At 43.1% G+C, this 9,491-nt stretch overlaps 1 pseudogene; it reads right to left on the bottom strand.

Annotated features, from left to right (window-relative positions):
* Nucleotides 1-2,359: 2,359 nt before the first annotated feature.
* On the bottom strand, nt 2,360-6,247 carry LOC109945881 (AP2-like ethylene-responsive transcription factor AIL1; annotated as a pseudogene).
* Nucleotides 6,248-9,491: the final 3,244 nt, after the last annotated feature.

Genomic DNA, 9,491 nt, shown 5'->3' with positions numbered 1-9,491 from the left:
AAATTTTAGTGACTAAAGTTCACTAAAGTATCCCGTTTGATTCTAGTGACTAAACCTAACTAAAAAGCATTAATTGGTGCGAATAATGACTGTATTAGCCCTATTAATTAGACACTAAGAAAAAAAAGAGGACAAATAAGATAAAAATACTACTTTAGTCTATTTTAGTCACTCTATTGATGACTAAAGAACTTAAATATAGTCACCCCACTTTAGTCACTATATTTGATTCTTTAGGGATTAAAATTGACTAGTCACCCAATTAAACCAAAACGGGACCTTAATTTGCTCGGCGGCTGTCCTGGGTCGTACGCACTTATTAACAAAAGCGGCATGATTACCCCCGCCCCTTTGCCGAATTCGGAACACGGTATATGATTAGCAGCGAAAGCGAAAGACGGGCCGCCGGGGGTGCAATGCATGGTTTGTGCCGCGAACTATAGTAGAGCTGGAGGGAGATGTATGGACTGGACGACGTTGCATACGTACGATCGAGCATGCACGAGAGAAGTTAGGCACTCCAGAGACGTCGCGGTGGACCGTACCCAACCGTGGAGGTGGAGAGGCTGCAGGCTTTGGGTTGGGATGGGCATGGCCAAGCCGCCGGCCAACAACAACGACAGGACGGCGGCTGGCTGGGGGGCGAGGCATTCGAGGGAGGCCATCAGCAGATTTGATGAACAGTTCCCGGACCGACGGGAGGACGACCGACCAGATCGCGCTGCCGCGCTCGTCCTCCCGCGCGGGCACAAGCCACTCCGGCCGGCACGCATGCGCTCATCATTCATTTCCTCCCGTGTCTCTGCTACTCCACCTGGGGATTGGGGCACTCGCGTCCGCCCCCTCGGGGTTCGTCCGATCCCATTACCAATCGTAGCCGTACTACACTACTACTATGTTTTGTTGGGCGGAGGAACCCGGCTTTTGCGCGAAAGCTCTGGCGAGTCGTTTAGCGCGGCCCGCGGGGAGCGGGTCGGGGTCGGGGTCGGGAGCCCAGTCGCTGTCAACTCCGTTCATCCTGCGAAGAATCCGCTTCTGTCCAGTAGCGTTTACTTGGGTCATGGCCGCGGCCGGCGCTAGTACACGACTCACTCCAGTAGTCAACTCAACGTGCTGGGTCAGCAGATCATGCAGTGCTTTAGTCTAGGTTTCCACTGTTTCCTCTAACTCAGCTGCAGTTATTCGCAAGATTTTTGCAAAAAAAAAAACTTTGTACTTTGCAGGGGCCCCTTTCTGGTCTCATGCAAAACTGTATTTTCGACTGCTGTGGAGCTGCACATGTATGTACATGAGGATTCTGTCAGGCCAATGGTTGTAAATCGGCGAGTTTGTGATACATCGACCGAATTGGACCAAAAGCGTTTGAGAGTCTTGTTGACATGCTAGTAGTATCTGTTTCCTGTTAAATTTTGCCACCCATGCATTGTCAGCTACCGAGGAAGTGGTTTCGGCGTGGTGCACGGGCCGGGAAGCCCAACCAACGGTGGACCGATAACAAAAAAAAATTGGACTAGTTAGTGCGGCCCAGTGGTGCCTGCGTGCACATTTCCTCTCTGCCTCGCGCCCTCGCCAGCCTGCGTGCTGAGCTCGTTCCGTGTGCTACCACTGCTTATTGCTAAGTAGACGGATTATCAGAAATATGAAACATTAATCATACTCATACTCCTATATTCCAGAGTCATTTTTGGCTGTGACTTTGTGTGCGATTCTTGATGTGTTTTTTTTTGCGGTGTGTGTGCGAGCACCTGAACGTAAGGTAGTGTTTGGTTACTAGGGACTAATTTTTAGTCCCTCCATTTTATTCCACTTTAGTCTATAAATTGCAAAATATGGAAATTATAACTCTATTTTAGTTTCCATATTTGACAATTTAGTGACTAAAGTGGAATAAATTGGAGGGACTAAAAATTAGTCTCTAAAACCAAACACCCCCTAAATGCGGCCTGTAGGTCAATTTTTTTTTGTGAGGAAAGTGAAACAGAAGACATGGATACCAAAGGTATAAAGGAAAAAGGGCAAACGCCAAGATAAACGCATTCACTCAAAAGATCGTACAGATGGACTGTTGTTCAGAAAGGTTTGAGGGCCGTGCAATCTGATAACAATAGACTATCAAACAGAACATAAACGTTGACTTGCTGCTAACATTTGCAGAAAGATCTATCCTACAAGGCATTATGATACAAGCTCAAATTTCTTCCTGGCACAATTTTTTGCTAGTGGGCCCATTTAACTGTAATCTTAACTCATGTAGAGCAGGGATATTGACAAACTGCTACCAGCTCTTCTATATGTATGCACAGACTAACCTCCATATATACGTGATACGTGTCTGGACAGGTCTGCTCGATCGACAAAATCACTGCATTGAACTCGAAGAAAGCCATTCTTCTGGCCTGGACGCGAGCAGCCTCAGGCCTTCCCCTTCTATGCAGTGCACATACCCTTATCAACGTAGTTGCTCCGGTCAAAATTGGTCACGGCATTTTTTGCCACGTATCTCGATGGCAGCGATGTCATAAGCCTCTGCAGCTTCTTCCTCTGTTTCTGATCCAAACAAAAACTAAAATCATCAGTGAACTCAGAATCGGTCACTTTCCAAAGGCATTGGTAAAATCAACATGCGCTGCATACTGAATGTTCCCAGGTAAATGTCTCTGGTTCCAGCAACCAGTCCTATGCGTGCTTGCCATCTCCCACCTTTCTGCCTGCCTTCTGCCGTAGGACAAGATTTCAGTTTAGTTTCAGTATAACATACAGAACAAAAAAGGGTAATGCCTTCAAGTCTCGGCAAGCTCGACAAAGCAAATAAAAGACAGGTAACCTTGTAACTCCTCTATATATAGAAGCTCCTCTTGAAAAGCAGCTCCTCCTCCTGCAGGATCAGACAAATTACTGTGGTAGACATTTCTCTACCCAGTGATATAAATGGGGAAGATTTATAACATGCCTTCTCAAGTATATGTCACACATTCCTCTCGAGACAAATCCCTTATGTCATCCAATTCTTTGCCGTATTGTGAAATCTGGAATAGTTCTGACATCTATAAGACCATCGTGTAACTGACAAATACGTATCACTGAAGCCAAAGGAAAAGAACTTGCCGGACAGTTTAGTCTGGTATTTTGGCCCCAGTATTTAATAGCAGCAACATCATAAGCCCTGGCGGCTTTTTCCTCGTTGTCATAACTTCCTGCAAGGTACGGAATTTAGGGGGAGATAATTAGGGCATGTACAATGGGTCATGGGTGTCTTAAGTTGTGTCTTAGAGTGTGTCTAAGAGGATGAATGTAAAAAAACTCAAGATATGAGACTAGTTCATTAAGTTGTATCTTGACGAAGACACAGTGTCTTAACTCTATGTTCGAGACATGAGACTAGCTGATTGGTCACTTTAATTTAATAAATATGGTAAGACACATGTTTTAGACATGATCACTGTATTATGTTGTGTTTTAGTTGTATCTTATACTTAGAGTACCGTGCAGCAGTATCTAGGTTGTACATGCCCTTAAACCAAAAACACAAGAACCAAGATGGAGATAATGAATTAACAATAGTTACCTAGATAAACTGAAGCACCGCCGCATCAGAACACCATTGCAAGAAACCATTAGTGGTTAAGTCCAAGATAAGTAAATGCACATCGTATGGAAAGAGATAAATCAACAAATTGACATAGAAACAGTATTATCATTGATGGTAGTACATTGTCTCTTCAGCGATGGAAAAGGTTTTTCAGGGAAGTACTAGCTTTACTAGTTCGTAGGGCTATTTCATCAAAGAGTGGATCCTGGAACAGGGCTGAGTAATTTCTCATGGTTTCCCAATGGCTATTTTCTCATGATAAAACACACGATGAATGGATGGAAACAAATAAGAATAAGTATCTTATCAGTTTAGATGTGGATTGCTCCGTTTTATTGCACATAGGATTTGTGTTTGTCAAATTTTGTCTATTTTTAAATTTAAGGATTACCTTGTTTATTTTACAGTTATTGATAAATTGCTCCATACATCATTTTTTCCATTGTTGCTGAATCGACACGCGTGCAGGCGCGACCACCAGGAAGAAAAACAGTTGATTTCACATACTAGGTTACAACAACTTAATGAACTAACTAACAACAAAATGCTTCTGGATTTCTGATCATTGGCAAAACAATCATTCACTACGTGTTTGAAAACTCCCCTCCTATGATCCATAAGAGGTCACGATACAAAACTATATGTTAAACAAAAAGCACTCTCACAAGAGAGTGCACAATGCTTTTTTCCCCAACCCATATGAACATAGAAATTTACTGAAGGATGCAACTAGTTTTGTAGCTATACTTGGCTACTTCCACTACAGGACAGTGTCTATTAAGAGTGCAAGTTAATTGATGTTTAGAGGAATTTAATAAAGGATGCAACCGTTTTTGTAGCTATATACTCGGCTGCTTCCACTACAAGACAACATCTACAAAATAACTGATGTTTAGAAAGTGACAAATTGTGATATCAATGAAGCACATCAAATACTTTTCGCCTATTGCATCTAAATGTAAGCTGACCACTTTTGCACGAGCTTGCTAATCCAATAATCATAGATCAAGTGTGCACTGCCAGAAATAGTAAGTGAACCAACCAATATAGGGCACATAAATACCTTAACACGCATGTGTGGAACTAGGATAGATGATAAAGTTATATAATGCAAAAAAGTACAGTAACTAAGGCCATGTTCCAATCTCAATGGATAAATTTTAGCTTTCTGCTAAACTTTAGCCATATAAATTGAAATGCTAAAGTTTAGCTCCTTGTGGTGTTTGAACTACTCTAATAAAGTTTAGCACATTGGAATAAAAAGACACCTATGCCTCTAATGCGGAGAGAGATAGAATGAGGTTGGAGGATATATGTGGAAAATGGGGTTCACTGGCCCATGTTTAGCTAATTTTAGCAACCCTTAAGCAGCTTATGAGATAATAGGTGCTAAATTTTATCACACCAATATTAGCTCTACTGCTTAGATCACTAAATGACTAAAAGTAGCTAAAAAAGCTGCTAAAGTTTATCTAGTGTGATTGAAACAGGGCCTAACTTCAATATGACCGGCAACAAAAGAAGCATGATACTGACTGAAGAATGATATGACATACATAATTACATACAATTTAGTTTTCATTCAGACAGGCATAGTTTGTACCAAATGAAATGTGGCCGGGAGAAAGCTATCAAATTTGTAGCCCTTCTATGATTGGACAAGAACCTAGTACTCTTCTATCGCTGCTACAGAAAATATTGCCCAAGATTCTCACTCAATGATCAATAAATAAGAAGATGATAAAGAATTTAAATGCACGTTCTTAGCTCCCAAGGAAACGTATTTCCTTTACATGGTCATATTTCTATATCTGGCAATGCCATAAAATTAATATTTACTAACAAAAGGTAACAATTCGGTATATAGAAAACAAATTCCTTTAGATTAAAGGTCTCCAACTGCTGGTTAGGTGATTAAAAGATGGATACCTTGTTTCCCTTTTCTTCTACGTCCCTCTACTCTACAAGAACTGACCCACAAATGAGCTTCATATTTACCACTCCATCTATGCCTGCACAAATTGATGATACTTTGGCAGATTGTCCTAGTATGCTTAGCGTACAAGGCGTATTTTATTAAGGTACCAAAGTGATAAATCAATTGCATTGTTTCTCCCCTTAGTTACTATTACAAATTACAAGGGCACATACCACTCACCTCGTCACACCATGGAAACATGATGATCGGGAGCCAGCAGGTCGCACCGCCGAAGTGGTGGCAGAAGCACCTACAGCACCCTTCACTTCACTGTATCCCACAACTGTCTGAGGATTAATAAAGTCGCTAGTGTCATGTACAGGCTCATCCTTATTGACAATGGTGAGCACTTGAACTCTCTCATCCTCGTCGCCACAATATTCATTTCCAACCAAAGTAACTAAACAACCTTCAGCTTCACTTTCATAGTCGACTTGCTCACATTTGGGTAACTTCTCCTGACCATCACTTTCATAGTCGGCATCCTTAGTTCCTGACACTGCTGCACCGTGCGTCTCACCATTTCCCTGGGTGCTCCTCGCCTCGAAAGCAACTGTTGGCACCCGATTCAGATTGATAGAGTGGCTCATCCCAAGCTTACCCTCATCTCCCGATTCTCCCGCAACCTTATCCTCTTTCATTCGCTTCCCAAGATCAACTCCTACGTCCGATTCTTCCATCTAACACGGGCGACAAAAATAATTCCCAGAACCCTAACTATCTCCTCGCAAACTATCCACAAACTATGCAGAAAAGGGGATGGAAGAACATTATTACATGAAAAAACACATGCTTTGATCCATCCGAAGAAGGATAACAAACCACGATGTTGAATCGGAGAAACCAAGGAAGCAGTAGAAAACTGGTATCTCAAACCGCAGCCGGAGCCCGCAGTGATAGAGTGGTAAGCTTCCTGAGCCCTAACGACGATTGAACCCTAGCAGCGTGGGTATTTAACACCCTAGAGGCAACGAAACAGGAAATTTCACGAGGCAATCGGAGAGCGACTACCGAGGCAGGGAATTGATAGGGTGTCGTGCGAATGGCGCCGAATCGGGCAGAAGGCGACGAGCACCAGCGGGGTCGGGGAGATGGCGGCTTAGTGGAGAGATATGCGGAAAACAACGAAAATTTTCTCGGCCAAATCGAAAGAGGAAGAAAAAAGTCCCAGGACAGTTATTCCCTCTTGTTCCGCCGGATATATCTAATCACAGCCGTAGAGCACAATCTGGGATAGCTGAGCGCAACTGCAGCACTGGGGGTCTAGGGCTACTACTAGAATAGATAATTAAGAAGTGTTCATAATTTGTTTCCTTGGCATTAACGGGTGATTAAGCGCGAGCTAATTGAGGGTAACAGTTTGTTTGGTGCACGACGCGCCCTCGTGATGCGTGCCAGCCTGTGAGTAGGGATGGCAACGGGGACTTCTATATCAGGAGATAACTCCCGATCTTCATTCCCGTCCCGTGACAATCCACACGAACGCTTGTGGGGACATTTTTTCCACATCTTTGTTCCCCACGAGAATAAATCCCCGGTACAAATTCTCATTCCCGATTAAATTATAATTAGGACATATGTCATTTGTTATTAATGTAAAACTTTGTCACTTATACACATTGTCAGATGTAAGAAATCATTATGTATATATCAAAATGAACACATTTATATAATGAGTGATCTTTTTACAAGGTAATTATTTCTTTTTATCATTAACTAGTACACGAAAACATCATCACGTGCAAGTTTAACGGGTCCCCGTGGGGAAAGTGTTTGGAGAATGATTTCCGGTCCCATCCTCGTTTACCCATTGGGGGATGAATTTTTCTCGTTTACATCCCTGCGGGAGAAGTTTTTTCCACGTCCCCATTCTCTAATAGAGGAATTCCCTGGGGGACTCAGGGATCGGGTCCGCATTGCCATCTCTATGTGGGAGGGACGGTCGGCAAGCTGTATTACCATGGGCTGTGACACAGAGGCTCCTCACGACGGAGAGTTGCTCGCAGGGGCGAATCCAAGGAGGGGTAGAGGGGGCAATGTCCCCCTAATCCTCCCCAAATTCTATAGAAGCTAATATTTTTTAGCTAATCACTATATAAATAATTTAAAATACATCAACCCGCTCAGTCTAATTTGCCCTCCTCAAACTCTAATGCGGGCTTCGCCCCTGTGAGGGGGTGCAGGTGCAGATGCGGCCTCCAGCTCGTGTGGTTGATCTGCACAGTTCGGTGTCATGATAGGCCCGACGGCGGACGGACTGGAATAAGAGGAATGAGAAGTTATCTCGAGGCGTGTTGAGACCGCGAGACATTGACAAGTCGTCACGAACCCGCGAAACAAAATTGTGTCGCCATCTATTGTTCTCCTTTAGTTGAGCTGTTGGTAGATAAGGTGATTGGAAATCAAATTGTTTTTATCTATCTTGTGTTTAAAATAGATGTCTATTTTTACTTCTTCGTCTCTAGACTATGGATGTGATAATATCATTTTTAGTAATCATCTTGTTGGATGGTTTATTCATGGAATATGATTGATTGTGCATTTAGACATTTAGTGTTCACTAGTACGCTTCTCTCCCTTCGCTGAAAAATACAAGAGTTTGTTTGTTTCCAAATTTCTCAACCCATAAGAGCATCTCCAAGAGACTATATATTTTTGACTCTCTATTTGACTTTTTATTTATCTCTCTATAAAGATTAAACTCTATATGTAGCATCTCATTCGAACAGACTTTCGAACATGCAACTTAGTTTAGCTAGCTAGAGTGGCTAGCCAAGTTTGGCTAGCGATGGGGGCAATTTGGAGAGCCAGATGACTTGGGTAGTTAGATGGCTAATCTGTTGGGAAATTACTTTGCTATTAAATATCCAAATTTTAACTTGACGAGTCATTTGACCGGTCTTTTGGAGATGCTCTAAGAAGGAGCATGGAGCGTACTCCCTTTCTAGGTGTCCCAGGCATGTTGCCAGTTGTGAACCGTCAGTCTTTAACTGTCTCTGAGGTAGATCAGGATGACGGCTGCAGCTGCTCGAGAGATAGCCAACTTGCCATGGCCCCCATACGATTCTCGAAACTCAGCATTTAGCAATGAGGTGGTGCGCTAGCACCTACACAGGGGACAACAGGGGTTGTGCGGCCACCCACGAGTTTACAATCTATCCGATGTCCAGACCCGATTTCAAATGATTAGCGAGGCAAAGATCTTGCACTTGAAAGGTGCCCAGGGTTTCCAGATAAATGTCTTAAAGTTAATGTCAGTATGTTCTATAAATTTGTGCTTTGTATATTGTTGACGTTGAGTAGGAACCCTGCATGAGTGAGGATCCACGTTATCTCATCCTCTTTATTTTGAACGAGGCGAGGAGATTGAGCGGTTGCCCGAAGCTCGACGAACTGGCTCAAGTGGCCGATTGACGAGATGGCATGCAAGGCTGATACTTCTCAGCCATCCATGATGAGCTATCGCTTCTTTGATTGTCGAATTGTGTCTGCCCCGGTGTCGCAAATACCTTGGGCGCTATATTTCTTAAACGCGGGCGTGCGGTGAGGTGCTATGCCAAAAAGAAGTTTTTGCTCCATCACCTATCATTAGTCTTGTTGCTGATGGGCTTAAAACCCCTTGTTCCATAACAAGCTTTTGGCCACTCCACAGATGCGGGCCGATGAATTTCGGTACTGGTGGAGATGTATACGGCCCTAGCTAGGAAATACTAGTGTACTCGATCGACACACCACAAGCCTGGTCATGACTCATGAGGCAACCACAATGCTTAGCTTTGGCGGCGTCGTGAGCTATATATAGCAACATGTGGCGTGTTCTGGTATAACAAACCGAACACTCTATAAGCAAATTGAGAATCTCTTAGGGCTAATTTAGGAACCACAATTTTCTAAGTGATTTCTATTTTTCTATAGGAAAATAAA

Source organism: Zea mays, chromosome 4 (assembly GCF_902167145.1).
Source record: "Zea mays cultivar B73 chromosome 4, Zm-B73-REFERENCE-NAM-5.0, whole genome shotgun sequence".
In the NCBI taxonomy this organism is placed as follows: domain Eukaryota; kingdom Viridiplantae; phylum Streptophyta; class Magnoliopsida; order Poales; family Poaceae; genus Zea; species Zea mays.
This window is presented reverse-complemented; position numbering and strand designations above follow the sequence as displayed.